This window comes from Netta rufina, assembly GCF_964035555.1.
Source record: "Netta rufina genome assembly, chromosome: 3".
NCBI classification, from domain to species: domain Eukaryota; kingdom Metazoa; phylum Chordata; class Aves; order Anseriformes; family Anatidae; genus Netta; species Netta rufina.
This window is the reverse complement of record NC_140125.1, coordinates 53,110,192-53,121,114: the sequence shown is the minus strand read 5'-3', so window position 1 is coordinate 53,121,114 and position 10,923 is coordinate 53,110,192. Positions and strand designations below refer to the sequence as shown.

General features: G+C 45.7%; 1 protein-coding gene across 2 annotated transcripts in view; it reads right to left on the bottom strand.

Annotated features, from left to right (window-relative positions):
* Nucleotides 1-10,167, bottom strand: part of TAB2 (TGF-beta activated kinase 1 (MAP3K7) binding protein 2) — a 60,638-nt gene extending 50,471 nt beyond the window's left edge. Inside the window, exon 1 of one of the 2 annotated variants that reach the window (XM_084284961.1) lies at nucleotides 9,810-10,167. The gene's annotated coding sequence lies outside the window, so the exon portion shown is untranslated. Of the gene's footprint in view, nucleotides 1-7,491; nucleotides 7,588-9,809 lie in introns of those variants that run through there. The other variant, XM_084284962.1, reaches the window with a different exon arrangement.
* Between the last annotated feature and the right edge of the window lie 756 nt (nucleotides 10,168-10,923).

Here is a 10,923-nt window from a genome sequence, read left to right as displayed (position 1 = left end):
TCTCATGCTAGTGTAACACTGACTCTTTTTTTTCAGCTGAAGCATTCTTTTTCAGCACGAGCTATATTATGTTGAGTCAAGCTGCAGGTCTCAAGATCTCATTTGCGTTGGCAAGAAGCTCCCTGCTCATTGATGGGGAGTGGAAAAAACATTCGGCAGGGCTGCCACTGGCTCCGCAGCGCAGAAACACAAGCTACAGTTTGGCCTGGTCTTTTGGCCAGTTTCGACAGGAAGGAAGCCTGTAGCTCCATCAACTCTGCTAACACCATTAGGTGGTACTTGGACTTTCAGATACTCTCCGTCGCTGGGAATTTACTCGAAACTGAAGCCCGCAACAAAAATTTAATCAAAAGCAAAAGAATAAAAAATCAAACAACAAAGAGGTGATGGCAAACTTCAGCACCTAAATAAGGCTCAAATGCTTGTGGTTCGGACAGCATTTTGTATGCAGGTGGACATTTACATTAAGCTTCAGTTTCAGAAAGTTGTTCAGTATCTGCCAGCCTGAAATCTGCACACACAGGTCATATTGGTAACTATCCTATGATGTTCCAAAGTCCACCCCAAACCTGCAACTTGAAGAAAGAACAGCTACACACTGATTTTAATGCACTGATCTTCAGCTGAGGTTTCACATTCACTAGTGCAGCTGAATAGCAGACTGTAATTTAATAGGTTCACCAGTTTCCTCTCATAACCATTAGAGATTACAGAAGGCTCTAACTCAAACCCAGCTCAAGTAAGACTCCTCTGTAGTGTGCTGGTGAAACAGGACTGTATTTACAAAACATCTGTTTTGCTATCCCATCTTAACCACCTCCTTCCTCAAGCATCAACAACATTGCATCCCTTTTCTAAGTGACTCTCCATCTCTCTCTCCCTCCATACTTCGCATACCTCACTGCGGTTAGGCTTAGCCATTTGCCACGCTTTCACCAGCTTCAGTGGGACCTGCATATCCTTCTATATTGCAACACCAGGCTACAGCATTTCCAGACTAAACGCTTTAGAAAAACCCAGCCGTTCTTACTGAGACTGAGGAGACTGCTAGGATTCTTACAGGCACCATCACTTACAGCCCTGTAATTAAAACATGCCTGTTTAAAGCACTTGAGATTCTTTGCCTACCTCCAGATAACTCGAAAAGAAATTACTGCATCCATCTTTCGCCCACACAGGCCACTGGTGAAGATTTCCCTGTCAGAACCCACTCGCCTGTTCTGTCGGTGAAGTCGGTTCAAGCAGTTCCTGTCCCGCTTTTTCCAGTGGCTAGCTTTTAACCTGTGTTATTTCTGTGATTCTGTTGGGGAGCATGCAAACAGCAGCACAGCCACAGGCTGGCAGAGATGACTTCTTGAACTGCCCTTGCTGCTTGGCTATCACCGCTCTCAGGACTGCATTTTCATGAGAGGCTTTCTTCATCAGCAACACAAGCTTAAAGAACTCTTTATCCCTTCCTCCTTGTCTCAGCTGTGCAGAAAAAGTTATTTGTGGGATCAAACTACAAACCACATCAGTGAACTAAAGGGAAAGGACAGCAAATCCATATGCTAGAACTGCTGACGCGAGAAACATCACCCCCAGCATGAAGTTGCAGGACACTGCTGAACTGATCTAGCGGCTTGCCAGCACCAAGGAGGGACTCTCCTTCCACAAGATCACCTAAGAAATGTGAACAGCAATCCACTTTTTCTGGTTCGTTTTCTATCTCCCCGTTCATAGACTGACCTGGCTCATGGACAGCTGAAACCAAAGACCAGCCACTTGTGGCAGCAAAAGAAGCTTTCAGCCCTCAGTCACAGCAAGCTCTCAGACCGGCCCAGATGCTCACAGCCATTTGCGTTCTTCCATTTATTTCTGTGAAGGTGCAGCCTCAGGGGCACTTCTACCTACACTCCAAGCGTACTCATTTACATAGAAATACCAACAAGAGTCAGAGCACCCGGTGTATTTCACATCCATAAAACGCCTCACCCCAGTGAAGGAAGTTCTACCACCATTTTACCTGTATAACTGCACCGTATCTCTGCAGACATACAACTGCATTACAGAAGGATCTCACGCTTGCATGCATCCAAAATAATGCAAGTATGTTGGTAGTGTTCACAGCCTCGACGAGACCTGTTTTCACCAAAAGCGTGAAGATAACAGATTAGCATATTGATATTTTCCCCCTTTGCAGTTATGTGTATGAAAGCACTACTGGGAGAAGTGATATTTTCCCTTCAGCCTGGAAACCACAGGGGTTTTCAACCCTTTGTAGAGGAAAAAGAAACAAATAATGGGTATTTTCTCTGAACCATGCTGCTCAACACATTACCTGCTTGAAACAAGAGGCTGGAGAAAACAGAAAATTCCCCAATCCAAAGGACAGTTGCTCTCGGGCTGCTTACAGTTTATTTTTTAATCTCTTTTACCAGATACTGTGGAAGAGGAACCCCAAAAGTGGTGTACTTCTTTAGGGCTGGGAAAGGAAGATTGAAATGTGCTTCTTGGGGAAGAGCTGCAACTAATTCTTTATCAACCCCTTTCATTCATACTTTCACGTTAAGTCCTAACTCAAACACAACTTAAGTTACATTGCTTAAAAAATGCTTAGTTGTCAAATTTCTACTTGCATTCAACCCATTTAAGACAAAAGCTCTCTCATTCTGACTGGCCTCGAGTGCCGTACCACAAACGCACGCCACCGTCACAACTGGAGCAGCCTTCCCAGCTCTGATGCACCTACCTCTGCCCTCAGTAGCCACCACCAAACCCAGGCTGGTGAAGTTCCCACTTAAGTAATTTCATAGCTTTTGCATGAATCATTCAGACAAATCTTAAAAGTCTTGTGTCAAAACAGCTACATGAATTACTGCCGTTCAAGACAATGCTGCAGCAGGCAGGCAATTTTAACTTTTTTTTTTTTTCCTTTAAGATAGGCACTGCTTAAAATCACTGAAAAACTAACAATAGGCATATAAGAAATGAAAGCTAACATGAACACTTTGCTAAACGTCTCTGTCTAATCCAATATATGTATCTTAGTAAACTTTTTATTATTCATGGGACTGCAAACTCTTCTGGGACTGCCTTAATAAATATTTATATAGTGCTCTGCACAATAGAGCCTAATCCAAGTCAAGTTCTCCAGCCAATACCAAAGCATAAATAAAATACAATAATCTAGTATTGGCAATTATTCCAGCAACACAGTTTAAACTACAGTCTCAGACCAAAAAAATAAAAGTAAAAAACCACTCATTTACCACAGACCTGACAAATACACTTTTTTTTTTTTTTTTAAAGGGAGTACGAGGCACCATTTATTTAAAAAAAACTGAAGCAGCTTTTTCATAAGCAAACGTGAAACTTACTGCTTCCAGAACGAGCACCTTTCACTAAATCCATTTAACTAGTACGTATCAACCTAAAATGCCTTTTAAGCTCACTTTTGCTGAGCCCAAGGAGATTCCCACTGCTGTTCACAACCGGCTTAAACCTGTTAGATTAAAGAAGGCTCTAACAAAAATAACCTACCATTCTCTTTCAAAAAAAATGCTTTGTCCAACAAAGGGAAAGTAGCAATTTGAAGCAGATGAATGAATTGAAAGAAATCCAAGCACAGAGCTCATGACACTTTCTTTGTCTCCCAGGAAAGCCTGACCAGAGCAGGGGCAAACTTAGCAACAGATACTCTGAAGAGGAAACAGAATTGAAAAGGGAATGACAAGTGCTGAACTGTTTTCTGAAGAAGGAAGAGGAGTTTCCGAGAAGAACGGTTGGAACAGGTGAGGAAAAAATGCCAACGAAGTAAAAACAAACACAAACAAGAGGGCAACAGCATCTGAATTGTGAAGTATATACCACAGATTTGCAAAGGGAAAGGGAGAGTGAAGAACGATACAAACAAACAGATCTACTCTTTTCTAGGTCACCTACAATTATGAAAGGATGGCAATAAAGAGGTGGCTAGAGGAGACTAATTCTGTGTTCTGCAAAATCTACGTCTGCAGAGACAGATTCTTAAAAAGTCAGGAAGAAAATTATCAACATTGCAAAAAGACAGCACAGTACTGCAAAAATAGATACCTAGCACAGCAAGGGCATGGACCTTGTGAAGGATTTGAAGACAACCTGAATTGACAAAGGATGCAATTCCATGCCACACTATACAACTTCATTTCTTTGAAGTGTGAGTTTTTTCCTACAGAGGTGAAACCGTTCATAGTTTTTTCCACCTGAGGAAATCAGACTTAGGACTTCTGCAGGAAAAGTATTTTCTGTATTTCTAACCTTCAGTACGAAGCAAAAGCCCATTTTTTTTCCTAAATAGATGCAGGAAAATAGGTGATGGAGGTATCCATGTATCTCGATGTATACGTTACTCACAGCTTCTGAAACATCAGATCAGTAACAAGGACTAACATCTGGTGGGGTGGCTAGGTATTGAAGCCTATTTTTTTTTTCCAGTTAGTTTACACCGCTGAAAAAGTAAAACATGCTGAAAACACAGTGATCAACAAATGAGTTTATATATATATAAAAAAAAAAAACAACAAAAAACACAACATATAACAAAATGCATTCTAAAGCCCTAAGTGTGATAGCTTTTAGGAATTTTCCTAACAATTACTCCCTGGCCATATATTCACACTTGATCTTTGTACCAGTCACCTACGAAAACAGCAAAGCCTCTTCTTGCCCAATAGTTAAAGAACATACACCGCAGTAAATAGAATAGAAAGTTTGCTGTTAAGCATTTCACCTGCCTGCCAGTGGGTTCCCTTCCATTTTGGCTAGCATCATTTGTGCAACAGAGGTCTACAAGATAAATACCTATTTCAAGATTCAATGAACTAGATCAAAATCTTCACTTGGAAGGGTACTAACAAATTATTTCAGACATTAAAACAGTTTGATGCTACCACGGCTCATTGTCATGGATGAACCTGTTAGACCCGGGAGCACATTCACTACACCGCTGCACGCGACAGCCCACATAGGCGTGACTGAGTTACACTGACATGAGGCAGCTAGTCAGGTCATTTAAACTTGGAAAATGGATGTAACAATGAAATAACACGTTGGCTATCAAGTATTTTGAGAGCAACATGTATTTCTTATGCAGCTGAAGCAACTCCTCCCTCATGGACATTCTTGCCCCGTGCTGCTGCAGGTGGGGATAAGTGTAATCACAGCCCTGCAGTGAGCCAGACCCGGGGGCACAGAAGAGGTTTCATGCGTGGAAGCACCAGCAGACACCCAACAGGCACCTCAGCAGCGTGGCAGTCCACCTAGCTACCTTATGTACCATACTTTTTCTCCCCCTTCAGTCTTCATCTTCTTAAGAATCCTTTGTAGCATCATTTTTGTTCAGTAAACCCAGGCTGGCAGCTGCTGCTCTCCAAGGAACTGTCCCACGAGCAGCAGGGCTAGCACAGCCTCATTCCCCACAGGTATGCGCTGCTCCAGCCGTGCTCCCAATTCCCAAGGAATCGCCTTCCACTCCTGTCCCTGATGCCCTTTATCTTGTCCCCTTTTTCCAAGCCCTACCCACAGCGTACCTAACCTCTCCTGCCCTCTAACTACCAGCTGAAAAAAGGAGTACTGCCCGTCATATCTAGTTCTTACCCCAAAGACTGGCCAACTGGCATGCTCAACACAGGTAACCAATATGCTCATGCAAGACTTTTCCCCCAAAGAGATCCTCTACTCAGTGAAGACATCCATTTTAGGAAAGCTTGTTAAATAATATTAAAATGCAAAAATCTGAGACCTTGCCTCTTGGCTAATTGTGTCTTCAATGAAGTTAGCTGATGAGCTCAAAATTTATTGAGGCACGGGATTAAAGAAAACATAATTGCTTGAGACTTGTATCTTCATATTTAATTTGCCTTTCTGAAGACAATCTACACAAACAGAAGACCAAGGTGTCAAAGACCTGTCTGGAGCAACATTTTAACATCTCACACAATCCTCAAAAACACCAATTCTATTCAATTTTTAGGTCCGCATGTAAAAGCCAGTGAACAAACTGAAGTCCAACCTCTTCAAAGGTAACTATTTCTTTTAAAAAGTTACACAGAAAACCAGTTCATCTCAGCATCTTATCCATGTGAGATCGGTTGATTCTGAATTTCCAAGTTCCAAAATTTATTTTCTACTAGGTATAATTAAGGTTTCTTAAACTGCACTTCCATGTTCCTTTTAATAACTATTTGCATCCTTTGACCATTTCAAACACATTTTCAAGGTGGTGTAGAAGTCTCAAAGATTAAAAAAAGGCCTCTGCAAGTTTTGTGAAGACTGACGGCTACGTAGAGAAGAGAACCTCAAATCAGAGCCTTCAACGACGGGGAAAAGCAGGCGGCAATCTGCCTGCTCTGCCAGCAGCACCAGCATGCCAAGCAGTCAGCATGGAGATAACACCAGATTTCATTAGATCTGACACAAGCTTAAATACTTAACACGCAAATACTAACTTCAGAAAATCATAAATATCTCGTAGTTTTGTCTTTCTCCTTTTTGGAAATTCTAGCAAGCCTAACCATATCACGACTAATGGGCGTACACTTCTTAAAAGTGTTTTCAAGAAAGTCCGTGCAACCTTCAGATGTGCTAGTTTTTATTTTTTAAACCATTCCACATTGCTAAGTCAACACTTCTCTAAATATCAAAGGGAGCACAAGTTTTACATCCCTTCTGAAATGCTAGCAATTAAAGAAAGGAAAAACTAGGTTCTGCTCATAGTACAACCAGGATGTGAATGAGTTTTAAACCACTCATCATTAAACACAGTGAAATTTGATCTTCATCTCTGTTCAGCATAGTAAAGAGCTATACATTTTCCATACTGCCATAAAAACTGATTATACATCTATTATATTCTTAGCAAAATGCTTTATTTTTAATGATTTTTTTTTTTAACTGAAGTTCTGCGGCCAGATATTGAACAAAACTATTCAGCACACTACCGTAGGTAATGCTCAACTTCTTGCCGCCAAAGATACCCAAGACGTTCTAAAGATATTAACTATTTAACTCCACCTTGGCTGCACCTACAACAAGATCATCTTTAATGATGCCTTTCATTCAACAACCGATGTGCTCCAGTTACATCAGGATATCACATACACACAACACCAAACTCTCCACTTTAATTATGTGCAACTATTCCACTTGGCTTTACTAGAACCAGATTACTAACTGAGGAACACCAAAATCCAAAGGCAGCACAACACAAAGCTAGAAAGAATGCAGTAATCATCTGTACGCTCTTTGGAATACCTTGAGCTTGCTGATCAGTTCAATAAAAATAAATTCTTAATTCTAGAGTCATACAAAAACGATCTAAAAAGCCTTATGTCAGGGACAGCATTAATACTGTCACAGTGATTTTTCTGGTAGGCATTCTTAAGAGAAGGTGAAACTGAAACAACTCTTATACTGTAACCTCTAAGTGCAATTACCAGTTTATCAAAACTTTTATCCAACTGTGAAACCAACCGCTTTCTCGCTCTCCCAGCTGCATGTATGTATGCGGAATCCAATCAAGACCGGTTTGCTAATCAGGGTTCCAGATGTTTTAGAGCATCCACCAGCATTTTTCCTGTTTGAAATACAGAGTGTATACTTTTAGAGTTGAGATAACCTACTACGCAATTGAGGAGGAAAAAAAATGCAAAACTCGAATCATTGTACACATTGGTGGAAAAAAGTTAACTTTTGCTTCAATCATTTAAATATTTGAGTTTTGAGTATAGCTTTAAAAAATCCAGTTCTGAATCACTGGAATTTTTGTTCTATTTCCTGTAAAAGCACCAACAGCAACATCATTCGGCATTCCGCTTGCAACAGTTCAGAAAAGATCAGCCTGATCCCTCAGTCCTAAATTTACAGTCACTTCATAAACTCGAGGTCACATCTGACCAACTTATTTCTTCCACTGTTTCCAACCAAGGAGATCACAGTCAGAGGGAGGAACTTGCAATAGGATGAAGAGCAATCTAGTTTTATGTTTCAAAGTACTTACTCCCAAAGAAAGTTTGCCAAAAGCACTTTAAGCTCCCTAGCAAAAAAAATATAAGTTTGCTGAAAATAATCTCTTCAACAGATGACAGGTTTAATTCTATAATGCTTAAAAAGCATACCAGTTATTCATAAAACTAAAGACCATTATGAAACAACACAACCTCAGCCCTCAAAGCAATGCAACGGTGACAAAAACTACTGCTTTCTTTCGTCCTGTCACTGGATGAGAAGGTTCGACCAGGACACCATCATAGGAAGAGTGCCCATTTTCACAAAATCTATATTCGTTCCAACAAACTTAAAGGAAGAACCCATTTGACTTCTCTTGATGTTTAGATGAAAATGGTTTACATTTCAGAAAGATTTTGAGAGCTGGTATGCGTGAGGGCAGCATATCAGGAAGATGGCACTGCCCACACAGATAATGGTATGGAGGACGCCTTATCAAACATCTCTCAGTCGCAACACCTCCTCCAACAGCTCCACCCACTCCCTTCTGCAGCCTCTCCTGCAAAGCAGCAAGAGGAGCAATGACCCAGGTCCTCCCAGCTCTTAACTGACAGCTCAGTGAGCCTTCTGCTACAGCCCAAGTCAAGGTACAATCTGCAAATGAGCCTTTATAAGTCCAACAGATGAGTAACTTCAATGAGCTCAGAAGTGACTGAAGCTTTCTGTTAAACTGAGGGCAGAACTTACTGAAGCTGACGACATACAGGTCTCCTAATCTGTCAGGGGAACTTCCCTCTTGCCAAGAGACATAAACAAGATCAGAACTGTGAGTTTTGACAAAACCTAATTACAACAATACAGATAGAGAACAAAATCGAAATATTTAGATGAAATGCAAATGCCTAGCTATCTGCTAAGTCACTGGCTAAACCGAAAATTATTCTTGATTTCAGCAAATCACGGCCATGCTACTGCCATGGGGCCACTAACTCACCTTACTGTAGTGCACACGCTGTACAATTTTAGTGTCTATGGTTATAATGGAAAATAGCTGCAGCAGTTGAAGAGAAAGACTTTTCGTGTTTATCTTTCCAGTACCTATATAGGTCAGAGCACTGAAAATTAGGTGCAATGCCATCTTCAGCCCTCTATAAATGAAAAAAGCGGTTCCTGAATTTCAACCGGTGTCAACACCTTAAACTAAAGGTGACGAGAGAAGCACGCCTGAAACCCACTCCTCGCAAGGAGGTGTTTTTTTGGGATTACTCTCCTTTTTTAAAGCCCTGCACTCGGTGCCACTAGGATGGAAGTGCCTACAGGTCCTGGGCACAGCGCAGGGACCGCCGTGCTGCCCAGCACAGGACAAAGCACACGAGGCCCGGCCTGCAGCAGCTCAGGGCACCGTGCAGGGCTCGGGCTTTCCCAGCAAGCCTTCCAATGAATGAGACAAAGCCCCACACACCTCCCCACCGCGCTCCCGGCTCCCGCAGGGGGGCCAAACCGATAGAGAAGGCCACCAAACCCCACGGCCGGCTACACCCAGCCCCTGCCCGCCCCGCACCCCGGCCCCACACAGGCTATATATGGCCTCGGCGCCGGGCAGCCCCCGCCGGGCAGCCCCCGGCACCGCACCTCGGCCCCAAATGGCGGAGCCGCGCCCGGCGGCCGCACACCTGTCACCTGCCGGGCCCCGGGGGGGCAGCGGGGCCGGGAGCGGCGGGGCCGGAGGCTGCGGAGCCGCCCCGAGGCCTCCCCCTGCCCCCTCCGCCAGGCCCCGGGATGGGAGCGGGGCAGCCCGGCCCCGGGAGCCGCCGCCAGGCCCGCCTGGGCGGGGGGAGCCTTACCCTGCTGCTGCCGCCTCGCCTCCGCCTTCCTCCTCCTCCTCCTCCTCCGCCGCCGCCGCCGCCGCCGCCACTACCGCCACCAGCGCCGCCGCCCGGCAGGGGGGACCCCGCCGCCCCGAGCCGCTCCGCAGCCTCCCGCCGCCGCCGTCCCGCTCCGGGGGGAAAGGAGGAGGAGGAGGAGGAGGAGGAGAAGGAGGAGGAGGAGGAGGAGGGAGAGCAGCGGGGTCCGTGCTGCTGCTGCCGCGGCGGGCGGGACTAGCGGGGCGGCCGGGCTGCGGCTGGCTGGGTGGCTGGGTCCTGGCTGGGTGGCTGCTGGGTGGCTGCGGCGCCGCCGCCGCCGTCCTCCTGCTGGCACCGCCGCGGCTCCTCCGCTCCGCTCCGCGTCGCGCCCGGCCCGGCCCGGCCCGGCCCCCCCTCCCCTTCCCGTCCCTTCCTTCCCTTCCCGTCCCTTCCCCCGCGGCTGCTGCGCTCCGAATCAAAATAGTGTCACAACATGGCGGCGGCCGCACGGCATCGCGAGAGCCGGCCCCGGGGGCTAACGGGAGCGGCGGCGGGAGGAGGAGGAGGAGCAGCAGCAGCAGCAGCAGGAGGAGGAGGAGGAGGAGGAGGAGGAAGGGGGCGGGGGACGTGGGTGCGGGGCTCTGCCCGCCCGCCTCTGTGCCGCTACCTCCCCTCTACGCCTCTTGTCCCCCCCCTGTGCTGTGCCCGCGAAAGTTGTGTTAAAAAACAACACCGCACACACACACACACACACACACAAACACAAACAGCGCCGTGACTCGGAGCTGTTGCGCTGGGAGCGGGTTTCTGTCAGAAATGCCGGTGCTGTCTCTGAATGCCGTCGAGCTTCATGCAGGGTGCCTGATTGCCATCACTACGCTCACCAAAATCCTCTTTCTGAAATGCCAAATCAGCAAGAGCAACTCAGTATGGAGGCTGGCAAAGCCCTCCGTGCCCAGCCCAAAGCCCCCCTCCATGCCCAGCTCGGTGGTCACCAGCACCCACAGAAGGGACCCCTGACCTGGCCAGGAGCCCCACCGGCCTTCGAGCAGCAGGCCCTGTAGGTCCTCGTGCAGAGCTCAAAATGGACCAAATCTTTCCTCTGACAGAAATA